At 38.0% G+C, this 17,767-nt stretch overlaps 1 non-coding gene across 1 annotated transcript; it reads right to left on the bottom strand.

Annotated features, from left to right (window-relative positions):
- Positions 1 to 16,791: 16,791 nt before the first annotated feature.
- LOC142873631 (small nucleolar RNA SNORA11) lies at positions 16,792 to 16,919 on the bottom strand. The gene has a single exon (XR_012921623.1). It is a non-coding gene; the product is annotated as a small nucleolar RNA SNORA11 (small nucleolar RNA).
- Positions 16,920 to 17,767: the final 848 nt, after the last annotated feature.

Below are 17,767 nucleotides of genomic sequence, written 5' to 3'. Positions count from 1 at the left end.
GGGAAATTCCAACTCCAATAGCTCTACAATGGGCTTTTCCAACAGGGACAGGAGAAAAAGAAGGAAAATGAAATAATCATACCATTGGCTATCCCAAGTCCCTTCACTCTTTTTGCTTTATGTTTAGACTTTGTCTACAAGTAATATTTTGGTATCTGGTCTTCTAGACTTTTTCTATTCTTTTATTCACTGACTGGAGCTTTTCTTGCTTAATATTTCATTTAAAAATCCCTTCTGCCTTTGTATTTTCCCTCATTGAAAGTGTTCTCCAATTATTTTCTTTCCAATTATCTCTATGCCTGCCCTAATCCCATTCCCTAGAGGTAGTCTCTGATAATGTTTTGATATATAGCCCTCCAGACTTCCTCAATTATTATATATGCTCACTGGAATCATGGACTGTTATAGCTGGAAGGTACCTTGGAGATCATCTTTCTATTTTGCTTTACCTCCACTCACCATTCCCCTGCTGCAGGCTTCCAGAACATACATAGACAGGCTAGGTGCCACACCTGAAATCCTACCTCGGCTAGGAATTGACAAAATGGCGAGCAGAACCCCTGTCTTTTCACTTCTAGTGAAGGGACCTTTCTAACCTCATCACACAATTTTATATTCTTAGTCTGTTGGATGACTTAAAGAAGTAGTTTCTTTAAGATGAATTTGGGTAATTAATGGTTCAATTTAAAATGACTATAGTTCATCTATATTTTTCCTCCTCTGGCCTCAGTGGTGGGCCCCACAGGTCCAGTGTTCTGCTCTCCTGGAGCAGCTTTCTTGTACTCAAATTGTCCTTAGATCCATCTATCATACAGAAACTGTTGCCTCTCTTTTCTCTTTTTGGTCAGAATGTTCCCCTAAAAATCAGAATTTTCTCCTGGTATGGGACATCATGTTTTTTACTCCTGTATTCTCAACTGAAATTTATAGTTTTATCAGTAAATTATGATCTACCTTAAACTTCTAGTTTGGCCTTTTTCTTTATGTTTTTAAACAGACCCCTCCCTAGGCTTTCACTTCAACTTGAGCACCTCCCATACCCTCTTTTTTAGTTATAAAATGCACACTTTCATAAAATAACCCTAATAAAAACCTTTGGGTCCCATTCTACCTACACCCTTTAACTGTTCTCAGAACTTCTCACTCATCTGGCCCACTTGGAAGTCCTGGGATCACTCTTCTCCATACTGGCCCAGATCTTTGGTCTTTGTTCAAGCTCCATCATGTGTTCTGAGCTATAATAAATATGCTTACTTTAACTATAGTCAGGCCTTTGACACAGAATTCATAGCGAGTTTTGGATAGGGATTTTGTTTTGTTTTGTTCTGTTTTTTGCCAAGGATCCAAATTGACCAAACTTGAATTTTGAAGGAAGAACATGTCAAGGGGTGGATGCCAGGGAGGCTCACTCTGCAAATATATTTTTCAATTAACAGAGTACAACTAAGCTCTTCTGAGTTCAGTAATGGTGATTGTTGCTTGGGGATCTCTGTTTTTCACATAAGCCACTGCCTGTTGTTTCCCTTTGTGTGTGCTGTGCGTATTGTGGATCATGTTAAACAAGCATCATTTTGTTTCATGTAATTACAGAATAATGCTTTCATGTTTACCTTTCATATCCACTTTAAGGATGAAATCTGTTTTACAATTGGGACTGCTGCTATGACCAATTCTGTAGTGTTGCCTTCAGTTCAAGCACATGCCTCTGAAACCTTAATCACAAACAGATGCTGCTCTGAATCAAGAATTCCCCTCTCTGGCTACTCAGCCTGAGCAATGAGCTGCCTAACTTGGATCCTACAGGCTTCTTGAAAAACTCTACAGGCTGCCTTACTAGCACAGTGGTAACATGCAGAAGATTGATATTTTCCAGGCCCGAGCATGACTTTGAAATAATACCTAGCAGTTGTAGAGAGTTATTTATTTTCCCCTCCTCCCACAAGTGTTTTCACATTCATGATCTCATTTTATCCTTCAAATAGTCCTTGAAGTTAAGTAGAAAAAGTAGTATTTTCCCGTAGGAACCTGAGGTCCAAAGATGTTAAGTAACTTGCTCAAGGTCACACAATCAGCCTTGACTCCTACTCTGGTGTTCTTTCCACCAAAACAACACCAGTATTTACTTTGTCTTGTTTGAAAGTTCGAAGTCTTTTCAGGTGCTGCTTGAATCCAAGCTGTCATTCTTAAAGCTTGGATCTAAATTAAATCTGTAACATCTTTTAGTAGGTTTTTCCCTCCAGGTCCTAAGTTATGTCTAAGGCAGTGGTTTTTTGGGCCTAAAAATTATTTGAGGAGCTTGTTCAGTAGATCCTGGTTCAGTAGATCAAAGATGCAGCCCTAAATTCAGCATTAAAAAAGCAAATACAAAACTACCCATGTGATTCTGAATCAGGAAATCTGTGTAAACACTGTTCTAAAAGCTAAAGTAAGGCACTTAAGATGTCTAAGCTTCACTTTGCTCATTCAAAAAGACAAAGGTAAGAATAGAATCATTTGCTGAGTTGTCTTTAGACAAAAACATGGATTCTAATTTGTAAAATTAACAGCTTACATCAAAATTCCCAAGACGGAAGAAATAGTGTTTATCTGGAAAAATACCTTGGAAGTAGAAAGTGAAACCTCAAGGACTACGTTTTCTCAACAGCGAGGAGGAAGAATAGAGGGGAGTTTACAAGAAAGACATAATGTTGAGTGCTCTGTGGGTTAAGGGAATCCCTAATGGTGGATGGCCAAAAAGGACTCTGGAGAAAGACAGATGATTGGCATAGAGTTTTAAAATATTTGTTCTGCGCTTCCCACATATTCAGTAAAATCTATATTTTGTGTGACTGGAAGCTTGTCTACAGGAATTAATGAAAAGACTGAATTTTACTTCCAGATTAACATAATGTAGAACTGAGCAAATCATAAGAACATAAGTCTTGGGAAATCTTGGGGAGAGCTTTGGATTTCTGCAGACTATAATTGGAGGCTTAAATCCATTTATTTAGCTATCCATAGGATAGATGTGATCAGGTGACAGCTGGATTAATATATGATAGTAAGCATGAAGAGATTATAGAAAATATTTTTAAATACTCATGGCTTTATAAAAACTAGGATAAGATTAGAGATCTCATAATAAAGGTGCACATCAAGAAAGTAAATGTGAACCAGGATGTTTGTAAACAGAGTAGTGAAGGTTGAGAACCTTGAGATGCCGTTCTAGCCTTGGCTCAGTTTGAGGCATGATTTTCACTAAGTTTTAATGACTTTGTTCTCTTTCATATGCAATATATAATAGTAGTTCACATGGACTGTCGATGCTTTTAATCTAGCAGCCAGAACCAGAATATTGGGACTTTTCTACATCTGGAAATATTTACTTCGGGATCTTGACAAAGAGTTCTTAGTTTGAAGGAACAGAGAATGGGAGGAGCAAGGCAGAAGACAACAGAACCAAAGTCTCAATCTCCAGTTCAGCAAAGAATGGACATTTTACATGAATGTCAGGAGCAGAAATGCCTTCTTTGCAGAGAAATGGCAGCCCAGATATGCTTCCTTAAAGATGAGACCATGTCCTTATTTGTGGTAGGGTTACTATAGAGAGTCACAGTCTTCTTCACAAATTAGGGGCTGAGATGACAAGATTCAATTATAATGCTTTTGTTGGATGGTTTTAATCCTCTCACTAAAGAAAGAGAATTAGCATCACCTGCTGAAAAATAAGGGTTTGAATGATCCACCCTTATTAAGTTTGTAGGTTTCCAGAGGGGCCTGAACTAGTTTTAGGTGAAGTAAACTAGGGATGCAATGATAAATAATGGTGGAACTGCCTGTGAATGGCTAGGGTCCAAGAGCTCCTGCCTAGTCTTATATAAACTTCTAAAGTAAAACATCTCTTCACCTTCTTACTGTCAATGAAATTCAATTCCTTTTGAGAATACTCCTCAAGTGGACTTCTTATTCTTCCCTTCTGTTAGCATGGTGGGACCTGGAGAGGAAAACAGAGAAAAGATCAATATTCTTCTGGATTTCCTTTTCACTTATTCTTACAATTAGCAAGTATTTGTTGAGCAGCTACTAGTTTAGGTGCTTTGCATTGGATGGAGCTTTTTTTTGTAACCATTTTAACTCCTTTGGTGAAAATATCTCCTTTGAAGTTTATGCTATATAAAAATACCAGCCCTTCTTTTTCTTGTTGTTATCATTTCCCAGATAACCCATTTGTTGAAGGTTTTGATGCCTGTCTTTCAAATCTGGATTATGGGTTTGAGTAGAGCAAAGCATTCTTTGAACTGTCCTTCTACTGTTCTGATGATGGACATCCATAATCTAAATTGCTTTTCTGTAAGCCATTGCATACAACTGATAAGATTTATTCTGTATCACAGTATTACTCTGGGACAGCTTAACCTATTCAGCAAATTTCAACTGAATGTGCTGGCCATACCCTTGATTTGATCCTTTCCTCAAGACTGAGTTTTAATCAGCATTTGTTGCTCAGTTGTCTATTTTACCTTATGGGATTGAAAAGTACTTGCTTTCTCCAACCTTGTGGATCCCTAAATTCCTGGACTTATTCCTTTTCATTCCTGTTTGCACATTGGTTAATTCTTTGATGAGCACATCTCTTTCTTATAATACCTTACTGGATTAATTTTCTAGGGGTAATGTAACAAAGTACCACAAACTGGGTTGCCAAAACAACAGAAATTTATTGTCTCACATTTCTGGAAGCTAGAAGTCCGAGATCAAGGTGTCAGCAGAGTTGGTTCCTTCTGAGGGCTATGAGAGAAAATCTGTTCTAGGTCTCTTTCCTAAGCTTTTGGTGGTTTGCTGACAATCTTTGGCGTTCCAATTCCTTTGGCATTCCTTATAGATGAATCACCCTATCACTGCTTTCATCTTCACATGGGGTTCTCCATGTTCACAAGTCTATGTGTCCAAATTTCCCCTTTTTATAATGATACCAGTTATATTAGGACCTCATTTAATCTCAATTACCCGTTTCTTCAATTCTGGTGTACTAGTGGTTAGGATACCAATAGATCTTTTTGGAGAATGTAGGGGGACACAATTTTTAACCCATAATGCTTGCTAAATACAGCCAGCAGTAACTAAGATGTTACTTACATTCTGTTTTCTAACTTTATCCTCCTAGGTTTACAAGTTAATTTAGTATATAATCTGCCTTTCAACTTATCACAAGCAACAGTTTTACCAAACATTAGGAAACAGTTTTAGCCTCTTCTAAATTTTATCACCACCCAAATATAGTCTCCTAAGCCAGTGCCACATATTCTTTCACATTCCAATTTGTGGTTCTGGAGACAATCACAAATTAGCACAATATTCACAATAGTTGCCCATGGAGGCTGAAAAACATTTGCAATTTGGACTACTCATATTACTCTTAAATTTGTAAATACTCCATTTGTTCATTGCTGTTTCCCTGCAAATATTTGAGGAGGCCCTGCTTTCTGTGTCTCTGACTCTATCAGTTCTTTTAGGTTCTTTCCAATCATTTTTTCCTAATATATTAGTTTACTTTTGGCTACTTCTTTTCTGTATTTATGCTGGGTCCCATAATCACTTACTCGAATTTGTCCCTCCCCATTACCTTTAAAACTCTGACTTCCTACTCCTCTATTTTACTGGCCCTGAAAAATGCCAGCAGCAAACTTGATCTAATAATTTCCAGTCTCCTCTGACATGTAACACAATAAGAATTTATAGAGGAAACTACACAGTAGAGCCCCTACACCTTTATGCTATTTAATTCAACTGTTCTCAACACTGATAAGGAAACCTACAAGAGTTCTCTCTCTCTTATTGAGACTGATAGAGAAACTTATAAGAGTTCTCTCTCTCTCCTACATGCCATACAAGTATAGTACTCCTCTTAAAACATAACCTTGTGTTTTTATTCTGCTATGGGAGACCTGATCCAGTAAATAATTTCTCAATGTTTACTTTTGGCTTCTACAATATTCTTACCACCTATAGCCATTTGTTCTATTTTCCCTTCTGTGTCAGTATCCCTTCTCTTATGCAATTCAGTTGTTTCCCAGTGTGTTCTGTGCTACCTTCTTAACCTTTTCAGGAGCCTTACTCCATGAAATACTTCCTCTTTATCATCTACTTTTAACTCTCACCCTTGACTGGCTCTTTTACCTGAGCAGACTCATTTAAAGTTTGTCTCTATCTTAAAAAATTATCCTTAGACCTAAAACCTTGATTTTCTTTGTAAATATCTTCATATATATTTTTATTATGATCTGCCCTCCCTGCTACTTTTCTCTCCTTTACACTGAAACCAACAGGATGGTCCTTGGAGTCTTTTGTTTCCTTGGGATTAATAAATCTCATGGTTAGGAATAAAATGCATTAATATCTCACATTCTAAGTTCAGAGAACTACCAGGTTGTGACCAGTCACCCTGCCTACAGTAAAACACCAATGTATGAATAACAAATAATTATGCTACAATGTAGAGTGATTAAAATATCACTTTCTGAGTATCAGACAATTCATATGATTTTTAACAAACAATAACTTTATTACTAGCATGATGCCTTTCTTAGCACACCCATTCAGGGATTCATATTCCATTTTTTGGACACTTGATGAGATTTTCTTTTTTATTTATTTATTTATTTATTTATTTATTTTAGCATATTATGGGGGTACAAGTGTTAAAGTTATGTATATTGCCCCTGCCCCCCACCCCCTCAAGTAAGAGCTTCAAGCGTATCCATCCCCCAAACGTTGCACATCTTACTTGTTGTGTTTGTATATACCCATCCCCTCCTCCCCCGTCCCACCTGCCTGACACCCAATAAATGTTATTCCTATATGTCCACTTAGGTGTTGATCCGTTAATATCAATTTGCTGGTGAGTACATGTGCTGCTTGTTTTTCCATTCTTGGAAAACGGGTTCAAGCTATCTAGGAATATACAAGAGGTACTATATCACCATTGTTTCTTAAAGCCGAGTAGTACTTCATGGTATACATATACCACATTTTATTAATCCACTCATGAATTGGTGGGCACTTGGATTGTTTCCACAGTTTTGCAATTGTGAATTGTGCTGCTATAAACATTAGAGTGCAGGTGTCTTTTTCATAAAGTGACTTTTGAGCTTTTGGGTAGATGCCCAGTAGTGGAATTGCTGGATCAAATGGTAGATCTACTTGTATCACTTTGAGGTATCTCCATATTGCTTTCCACAGAGGTTGAACTAGTTTGCAGTCCTACCAGCAATGTAGGAGTGTTCCTATCTCTCCGCATCCACGTCAGCATTTATTGTTTGGGGACTTTGTGATAAAGGCCATTCTCACTGGAGTTAAGTGATATCTCATTGTAGTTTTGATTTGCATTTCCCTGATGATTAGAGATGTTGAGAATTTTTTCATATATTTGTTGGCCATTATTCTGTCTTCTTTTGAGAAATTTCTGTTCATATCCTTTGCCCATTTTTTGATGGGGTTGCTTGATTTTTTCTTGCTGATTTTCCTGAGTTCTAAATAGATTCTAGTTATCAGCCCTTTATCAGATGTGTAGCTTGTGAAAATTTTCTCCCATTCTGTGGCTTGTCTTTTTGCCCTCTTGACAGTTTCTTTGGCTGTGCAGAAGCTTTTTAATTTGATGAGGTCCCATTTGTTTATTTATTTATTTATTTTGCTGCTGTGATTGCCTTTGGGATCTTCTTTATAAATTCTTTGCCTAGGCCAATGTCTAGAAGAGTATTTCCAACATTTTTCTCTAGAATTCGAATAGTTTCAAACCTAAGGTTCAAGTCTGTTACCCAGCATGAATTGATTTTTGTGAGAGGTGAAAGGTGTGGGTCTTGTTTCAGTCTTCTACATGTGGCCATCCAGTTTTCTCAGCACCATTTATTGAAGGATTCTTTTCCTCAGTGTATGTTTTTGTCTGCTTTGTTGAAGATTAGCTGGCTATATGAAGATGGTTTTATATCTGGGTTCTCTGTTTTGTTCCACTGGTCAGTGTTTTGTTCCACTGTCACTGTTCTTGTGCCAAGATGTTCTAACGACTATAGCCTTGTAGTATAGTTTGAAGTCTGGTAAATTGATACCTCCTATTTTGTTTTTATTGCCTAGAATTGATTTTGCTATACAGGGTCTTCTCTGGTTCCATATGAAGCGTAAAATTATTTTTTCTATATCTGTGAAAAATGATGATGATATTTTGATAGGGATTGCATTGACTCTGTAGGTCACTTTGGGTAGTATAGACATTTGAACAATATTGATTCTGCCGACCCATGAGCATGGTATATTCTTCCATCTGTTTATGTCCTCTGCTATTTCCTTCTTCAGTGTTTTATAGTTCTCCCTGTAGAGGTCTTTTACCTCCTTAGTTAAATATATTCCAAGGTACTTTATTTTCTTTGTTGCTATTTTGAAGGGAATTGAGTCTTTGATTTGGTTCTCACTTTTACTGTTGTTGGCATATATGAATTCTGGCATATATGAATTCATATATGAATTCATATATGTTGTTGGCCTCTGAATTCTGTGTATTGATTTTGTATCCTGAGATTTTACCAAATTTATGTATCAATTCAAGAAGTCTCTTGGTTGAATCCTTGGGGTTTTCTAGGTATAATATCACGTCATCAGCAAAGAGTGAGAGTTTGATCACTTCTGCTCCCATTTGGACGGCCTTAATTCTGCTCTTTTGTCTGATTGCTGTAGCAAGGACTTCCGGCACTATGTTGAATAGAAGTGGAGATAGTGGACAACCTTGTCTTGTTCCAGTTCTGAGTGGGATGCTTTCAATTTTTCCCCATTCACTATGATATTTACTGTGGGTTTATCATATATGACTTGTATCCTTTTTAGGTAAGCCCCGTCTATGCCTATTTTGTTGAGTATTCTTATCATAAAAGGGTGTTGAATTTTGTTGAATGCTTTCTCTGCGTCTATTGAGAGGATCATATGGTCTTTGTTTTTGCTTCTGTTTATATGGTGAATTACATTTATAGATTTGCATATGTTAAACCATCCCTGCATCCCTGGGATGAAGCCCACTTGGTTGTGATGGATTATTTTCCTGGCAATCACCTGGATTTGATTGGCTAGGATTTTGGTGAGAATTTTTGCATCTATATTCATAAGAGATATTGGTCTGTAGTTTTCTTTTTTTGTTGCATCCTTTCCTGGTTTGGGTATCAGGGTTATGTTCACTTCATAAAATGTGTTGGGGAGGTTTCCATCCTTCTCAATGTTGTGGAATAATTTCTGCAGGATAGGCACCAGTTCTTCCTTGTAGGTGTGGTAAAATTCAGGTGTGAAACTATCTGGTCCAGGACGTTTCTTTTTAGAAAGGATTTTTATTGCTGTTTCAATTTCAGTACTTGATATTGGTCTGTTCAGGAATTCTATTTCTTCCTGGTTGAGCCTAGGGAGGCTGTGTGTTTCTAAGAAATTGTCCATTTCCTCCACATTTTCCAGTTTGTGTGCATAGAGGTTTTTATAGTATTCATATATTATATCTTGTATCTCCGGGGCATCAGTTGTAATTTCTCCTTTATTGTTCCTGATGGAGCTTATTAGAGATTTTTCTTTTCTGCTTTTCATTACTCTAGCCAAAGGTGTGTCAATTTTGTTTATTTTTTCAAAGAACCAACTTTTGGTTTTATTAATCTTCTGTATGGTCTCCCTGTTATCCATTCCGTTTAGTTATGATTTGATCTTAATGATTTCACTCCTTCTGCTGGGTTTGGGGATGGTCTGTTCATCTTTTTCTAGCTCTTTGAGATGATTCATTAGGTTGTCTATTTGTGATCTTTTCGACTTTTGGATATAGGCATTTATGGAAATAAACTTTCCTCTCAGGACTGCTTTAGCTGTGTCCCAGAGGTTTTGATAACTTGTGTCTCCTTTGTCATTTAATTCAAAGAATCTTTTGATTTCCATCTTGATTTCCTCATTTATGAAGTGGTCATTCAGCAGAAGGTTGTTTAGTTTCCATGACTTTGTGTAGAAATGAGAGTTCCTATTAGGGTTGGTTTCTACTTTTATTCCATTGTGATCTGAAAAGATACATGGTATAATTTCTATTTTTTTAAAGTATTTGAGACATGATTTGTGTCATAGGATATAGTCAATCTTAGAGAATGACCTGTGAGCTGATGAGAAGAATGTATATTCAGTGGTTTGGGGGTAGAATATCCTTTAAATGTCAGTCAGGCCCATTTGTTCTAGAGTTCTGCTAAAGTCCATTATTTCCTTGTTGATTTTCTGTTTGGAGGATCTGTCTTATGCTGTCAGTGGTGTTAAAGTCTCTGACTATTATGGTGTTGTTGTTTATCCATTTGTTTAGATCAAGTAGAGTTTGCTTTATGAATCTAGGTGCACCAAGGTTGGGTGCATATATATTTAGAATTTTTATGTCTTTTTGTTGAACTGTATCCTTCACCATTATATATTGACCTTCTTTGTCTTTTATTACTTTTTTTGATTTATAAACTAAGTTATCTGTAATCAGCACCGCCACACCAGCTTTCTTTTGGCTTCCATTTGCTTGAAATATTGTTCTCCACCCCTTTACCTTTAGTCTAACTGCATCATTGCAGGTTAGATGCGTTCCCTGAAGGCAAAAGACACTTGGCTTGTATTTTTTTATCCATTCAGCCAGCCTATGTCTCTTAAGTGGGGAGTTCAAGCCATTCACATTTATTGAGATAACTGATAGGTGGGGCAGATTTCTATTCATTATGTTGGGTTGAAATTTGTTGCTTTGTTTTCTCTCTTGAGCCATTGTGGTTTCTGGGCTTTGATCTTTAGCTTTTGAGTAGATTTACATTTGTGAGTGTTTATTGTGCTGATCCATGGGTAACACTGTTTTTAGTACTTCTTGAAGGGCTGGTCTTGTCTTGGTGAATTTCCTTAGTCTTTGCTTATCTGAAAATGTCTTGGTTTCTCCTTCATATACAAAACTTAGTTTTGCAGGGTACAAGATTCTAGGCTGGGCATTATTCTGTTTCAGAAGAGTGAGAATGGGGCCTCAGTCTCTCCTTGCTTGTAAAGTTTCAGTAAGAAGTCTGGCGTTATTCAGATTGGCTTTCCTTTGTATGTAACTTGCTTCTTTCGCCTTACAGCTCATAGAAGGGCCTCTTTAGTCAATATTTTGGTCAGTCTGATGACTGCATGTTGTGACGTCTTGCTGTTTGGACTGAATCTCCCAGGGGTTATCAGTGGTCCAAATTCTGTTCTCTGTTTCTGGGAAAAGCTGTCAGGGAGTGGCTGGAATGGCCCCACTCAGTCAGAAAGTCTCTGTGTGGGGTTGAGGCTGTCTGAGATCTGCAGTCTGGAGCAGGCCCCACTCCTTTCCACCCTCCCCAACTCCGCAGCTTCTCCTCGGCCTCTGCCAGCAGGCCAGACCTCATGCCACCACCACTGGGTCTCCCCTGGGTGTGATGCAGGCCAGGAGGTTCCCTGCATAGGGTCGCTGCCTGGTCTGGGCACACAGCCCCCCCTTGGGAGGATGGTTGCCCTCAAGCATGCTGATCTTCCCCTGAAGGCACATACACCTCAGTAAGCCATTCACTAATATCCCTTCTGTGCCCTAGGCAATGCGAGAACTGGGTGCATGGGATCCGGTCCACAGCTCTGACCTCTGGGGCCCCAGAATTCAATCCTTGATCCCACCAGGGAGAGGAATGCCAGTCCAAATTCACCCACAGGAGCCCAAGCTAGGTTGATGTCTCTCAGCCTCAGGCTCTGCACCCCTCTCCTGGAGTCAGTGGGCCAGCAGCACCTGGGAGGGCTTGTGGGTAGGGAGCTCACAGTCTGAGTACCCCTCAGTCAGCTGAAGGGCCCCAAAAGTGAAGGTCCCATTCTGTGGTGATGCCTCTGGCTGGTGGCTATATTGTCTCTCTTGGCAGCTGTGGTTAGGGTTGGGGGAGGGGAAAGTGTAACAATATGGCACCTGCAGCACGGCTCAGGTCTGTGCACACAGAGATGCCCTAAGGGGGTTGGGAGCCTGGCACCCCTTCTGCTACAGGCTTACTGGTCACTGGCAGTGGCTGTGTCTGGACTGGTGTCCACAGGTCTCTCCACCCACTGGGGGAGCCTACCAGCAGTCCAAGATGCAAGGGAGGGGAAAGTCAACTGCTTCACCTACCCTTGCCTCTAATCTGCAGGCTACCTGGGAGGTCTCTGCTTCCAGTTCTCCTCCACAACCTCCTCCTGTGGAGTCTCCTGTAGTCTCCGATACCCCTCCTTCCGACCCTCGGCCGATGTATTCTCACCTGCTTGCTTCTTTCTTCTAATTTCTTCTGGAAGCTGTCTTTTTTGCAGAGACATCTGTCTGGTGGTGTTTCTCGTCTGCCATCTTGCTCCCTTGAGATTTTCAAGCTACTCATTATTCTGAAAATCTGCTAATTGTATTTGGAATGCAACTTGACACTTTTCCCATTCATCATTTTGGTAAAAATATATTGCATTTTTATGAAGTAAATATTAAATACTTCTGTATAAACTTTGACAAGAAAATGTTGTATTGGGAGATTAACACATTTATAAGGTTTGGTTATTTAAATACAAGAGACGTTTTGTCAGAAACTTATTAACTAGGTAAGCATTCTGTGGAGCTGCTTGGATAGAGCAACCTTACTGTTATTAATGGATATGTAGTATCCTATTTGTATATATATCCATAATTTTACTTCTGTTTAGCCATTTTCCTCTTGATGACCATTTAGATTGCTTCCAATTTTCTATTATAAATAATTCTACAATTAATATTTTTGTATATGTATCATTTCATGAATGAGCAAGGATTTTGTATTATAAATTCCTATAAATAAAATTTCTGGGTCAAACTTTATGTGCATTTTTAATTCTTATGGATATTGCTAATTGACATTCATAACATTATACCAATTTACCTGCCTACTAACAATGTATGGGAGTGGTTGTTTCTCAATACCTGCATGACTGTAGTGTTAGCAAACTTTAAAAAAAATCTATCTGAAAAGTTAATAGTTACCTCTCATTGCAGTTCACATTTGTATTTCTTTTATTATGAGTGACGTTTAAAAGATTTTCAGTTTATTCATTCTGGAAATTTTCATGTTTCCGAGAGTGTTTTGACCATTTATATTTAATATAATATTGAAATACATTTGAATTTGAATTTGCATTTGCATTTGAATTTACCATCTTGCTTTTTTGGTATTCTATTTTCCAATTCATTCTCTTTGTTATTTTTTTTTTTCATTTTCTACCTACTTTTGGACTGAATATTTTACCAATTCCCTTCTATCTCCTTTATTGGCTTGTTAGCTAAACCTCTTTGATTTATTTTCTTAGTGGTTACTCCAGGGTTTACAACATTTATTTTTAATTTATCACAGTCTCCTTTCAAATAATACCGTTCTACTTCACATATAACATAAGAAACAACAGTGTGCTTCCATTCACCTCTGGTCTTTTATGTTACTGTTATCAGACATTTTAGTTCTACATGTTATAAATTCTACAATACATTATCTTTGTTTTAAAAAGACAATTATTTTTAAAAGAAATGTAGAAAAAGAGAAAATATTTTATGTTTATCCATATCTTTACCATTTATGATATTCTTTATTCTTTCATGTAGATCCAAATTTTCATCTGGTTTTATTTTTTTCTGTCTGAAAACTTAACTTTTTAAAAAATAGATCATCTATGATAAATTCTCCCAACATTTGTGTGTTTTTAAGTAAAATATGTTAATTTTGTCATTATTTTTGTTTCTTATTCATTTGCTTGTTTATTCAATCTGTATCAACTGCCTATTATGTTACATAAACTGTACTAGGTGCTGTTTGAACAAAGCAGCATCTAGTCAAGTAAAATATAGGGTGGAAAACATACATTATAGATAAAGGGAATAGTACTTATTTAAACTGGATTTTGGATATTATGCTGTGAAAAAAGTCAGTGGGAGTCCTTGCCCTTATAGAACTTACTCTATAGTTGCCAGATGATAAATTTCACCTGGAGAATTTGTTAAAAACACAGATTTCCACATCCCTTCCCTGGAGTTTCTGAATTGGTAGGTCTGTAGTAGGACCTAGAAATTTCCATGTTAACAAGCATCTCAAGTTATTGTTTTTTAATTTTTATGTCAGACTATTATGAGGGTACAAATGTTTTGGTTACATAAATTGCTTTTTCACTACCCGACAAGTATGCCCATTGCCCCAGACCGCATACGTCAGGTTTGGATTTACCCATTCCCTCCTTCTTCCTCCCACCTGCTTAACAATCTGTAAATGTTGCTTCTCACATATGCACATTAGTGTTGATCAATTCATACCACTTTAATGGTGAGTATATGTGGTGTTTGTTTTTTCCATTCTTGTGATACTTCACTTAGAAGATTGGGCTCCAGCTCCATCCAGGATAATACAATAGGTAGTTCATGATTTTTTTATGCCTGAGTGGTACTCTATAGTATACATACACCACATTTTGTTAGTCCTCTCATGTGTTCATGGGCACTTGGGTTGTTTCCACATCTTTGCAATTGTGAATTGTGCTATAAACATACCAGTGCATATGTCTCTTTTATAGAATGTCTTTTTTCCTTTGGGTAGATACCCAGTAGTGGGATTTCTGGGTCAAATGGTAGCTCTATTCTTAATCCTTTGAGGTATCTTCATACTCGTTTCCATAGAGGTTGTACTAGTTTGTACTCCTACGAGCAGTGTATGAGTATTCCTATCTCTCTGCATCCACGTCAACATTTGTTGTTTGGGGACTTTTTTATAAAACATTCTCACTGGAGTTAAGTGATATATCATTGTGGTTTTGATTTGGATTTCCCTGATGATTAGAATTGTTGAGCATTTTTTCATGTTTGTTGGCCATTAGTCTATCTTCTTTTGAAAAATTTCTGTTCACATCCTTTGCCTACTTTTTATTGGGGTTATTTGATTTTTTCTTGCTGATTTTCCTGAGTTCTGTATTAATTCTGATTCTCAGTCCTTTATCAGATGTATAATATGAAAATATTTTCTCCCATTTTGTAGGTTGTCTATTTGCTCTAGTGGTAGTTTCTTTGGCTATGCAGAAGCTTTTTAATTCGATCAGTTCCTATTTATTGATGGATAGTTCCTATCCTATTTTGTTGATGCTGTGATTGTCTTTGGGATCTTCTTCATAAATTCTTTGCCTAGGACAATGTCTATAAGAGTTTTTCCAATGTTTTCTTCTAGAATTCTTCTGGTTTCATGCTTTAGGTTTACCTCTTTTATTCATCCTAAGTTGATTTTTGTGAGAGATGAGAGGTATGGATCCTGTTTCAGTGTTCTACATGTGGCTATCCAATTTTCCAAGCACCATTTATTGAATACAGATTCTTTTCCCCAGTATATGTTTTTATCAACTTTGTCGAGGATCAGATGGCTATATGAGGATGGTTTTATATCTGGGTTCTCAGTCCTATTTCATTGGTGCATGTCTCTGTTCTTGTGTGAGTACCATGTTATTTTGGTTACTATAGGCTTGTAGTATAACTTGAAGTCTATAAACTGATGCCTCCCAGTTTGTTTTTTAAATTTGTTGAGACATGTTTTGTGGCCTAGGATGTGATCAATCTTACAGAATGTCCCATGAGCTGATGAGAAGAACATTGTCTTTAGGTAGAAAGTTTTCTTTGGTGGTTGTCTTTGGGTAGAAAGTTCTGCAAATGTTGTTAGGCCCATTTGTTTTAGAGTTCAGTTTCAGTCCATTGTTTCTTTATTTTCTGTTGGAAAATCTGTTGTGTTCTGTCAGAGCGTTGTTGACATTCCCAGGTATTACAGTGCTCTTCTTTGTCATTTGTTTAAATCAAGTAGGATTTACTTTTTGAATCTGGGAACACCTGTGTTGGGTGGATAGATATTTAGAATTGTTATGTCTTCATGTTGTATTGTTCCCTTTGCCATTATATAATGACCATTTTTGTCTTTCATTACTACCAAGGTCAGAGAAATTTTCCTCAATTATTTCCTAAAATATATTATGCAACCCTTGTGTATTTTCTTCTTCACTCTCAGGGATGGCTATAATTCTTATATTAGGCCTCTTCACAGATTCCCATATTTCTTGTAGGTTTTGCTCATTTCTGTTATTTGCCTGCTTTCTCTCTGTGATTGACTTGTTTAATTGAAAGATGGTGTCTTCAAGCTCTGAGATTATTTCTCCTGCTTGATCTAACCTATTCTTAATGCTTTCTATTATGTTTTATAATTCCTTGAATGAATTTTTCATTTCCAGAATTTCTGATTGATTTTTCTTTCATATTTCGATTTCTTTGGTGAATTTTTAATTCATTTGCTCTATTGTTTTTGTGGTTTCTTTGCGTTGGATTTTCATTTTATCTTGCAGTTCATTGAGCTTTCTTTGATGTTTGAAATTCTTCATCTGTCATTTCAATATTCTGATTTTGGGTGGTATCCATTGCTAGAGAGCTGGTGTTCCATTTTGGGAGTGTATGTTCACTTTGATTCTTTTTTTTTTAATTTTCTAATACTTTATTAGGCAATTTTTCAAACATACAGTATAAATGTTTGAAAAGATTATACAGTGATCACCCATACACCAACCACCTAGATTCTATAACTCTTCTTCTTCTTCTTCTTCTTCTTCTTCTTCTTCTTCTTCTTCTTCTTCTTCTTCTTCTTCTTCTTCTTCTTCTACTCCTTCTCCTTCTCCTTCTCCTTCTCCTTCTCCTTCTCCTTCTCCTTCTCCTTCTCCTTCTTCTTCTTCTCCTCCTCCTCCTCCTCCTCCTCCTCCTCCTCCTCTTCCTCCTGTAGGGCATTTGTTCATAGGGAGGCCACAAGTTTTGTTTCCATTATTACGATGACCTGAGATTCCTGTTGGGTGTGTTGTAAACAAAAGAGCCATTCTTCAGGCCCCCTGCTCTGAGTCACTTTGATTCTTCATACTTCTGGTGTTCTTTTGCTGATTCCTTCTTATCTGGAGCAGTGGTTGCTTCTTATTTTTTTGAGATTTTCTTTTGTTTAGATAATGACACACCCAGTTTAACCTCTCAGCCAGTAGGTGGTGCTCATGGGTGAGAATCAACCACACCCTCTCTGATGAGTCAGTAAATGCAGTAAGAGGGCATGTAAATTGACCTCCCTGTCATTACGGGGTCCTTACTGGAAAGAAGAAGCTACAACATTTTTTGGGGGGGGGGGTTATATGACCCAAAAGCTCTAGTTACTCAGGAGAAGCACTCTAATATCTCAGGTAGTGGTGGGTCCCTGAAACTTCCAGGTGTGTCCTTTTTCTCCACCTCAGTAGGGGTGGGTAGGGCAACAAGGTTGGGCATAGTTTGGCTTGGTGAGCCTGCCTTCAAGCTCCACAAATGCTTTCAGCAGGGGTCAAAAGTTTGTTCCCTGCCTCTGGGCAAAGCTGCTAGGGAGGGGCTGAAATGGCCCTATTCAACCATAAAGTCTGGGTGTGAAGGTGGGGTTGTCTGAGACCCTCAATCAGGCAGTCTGGAGTAGGCCTCACTCCTTTCCACTCTCCTGTACTCCACAGTTTCTTGCGGGCCTCTGCTGGCAGGCAGGACCTCAAGCCAGCTGAGCTTCCCTATGCCTGTGATGCGGGCCAGGATATTCCCTGCCTAGGATACCACCGTGAGCTAGGAGCACAGCCCTCCCATGGGAGGGTGGATGCTCCACAAGCACTCCATGGCTAGGTCCCACACTGCATTCTCCCCTGATCTGCCCCTGCAGGCACCAACACCTCCTGAGACTAATGCACAAATATCTGC

The sequence above is a fragment of the Microcebus murinus genome, chromosome 10 (genome assembly GCF_040939455.1).
Source record: "Microcebus murinus isolate Inina chromosome 10, M.murinus_Inina_mat1.0, whole genome shotgun sequence".
Taxonomy (NCBI): domain Eukaryota; kingdom Metazoa; phylum Chordata; class Mammalia; order Primates; family Cheirogaleidae; genus Microcebus; species Microcebus murinus.
This window is presented reverse-complemented; position numbering and strand designations above follow the sequence as displayed.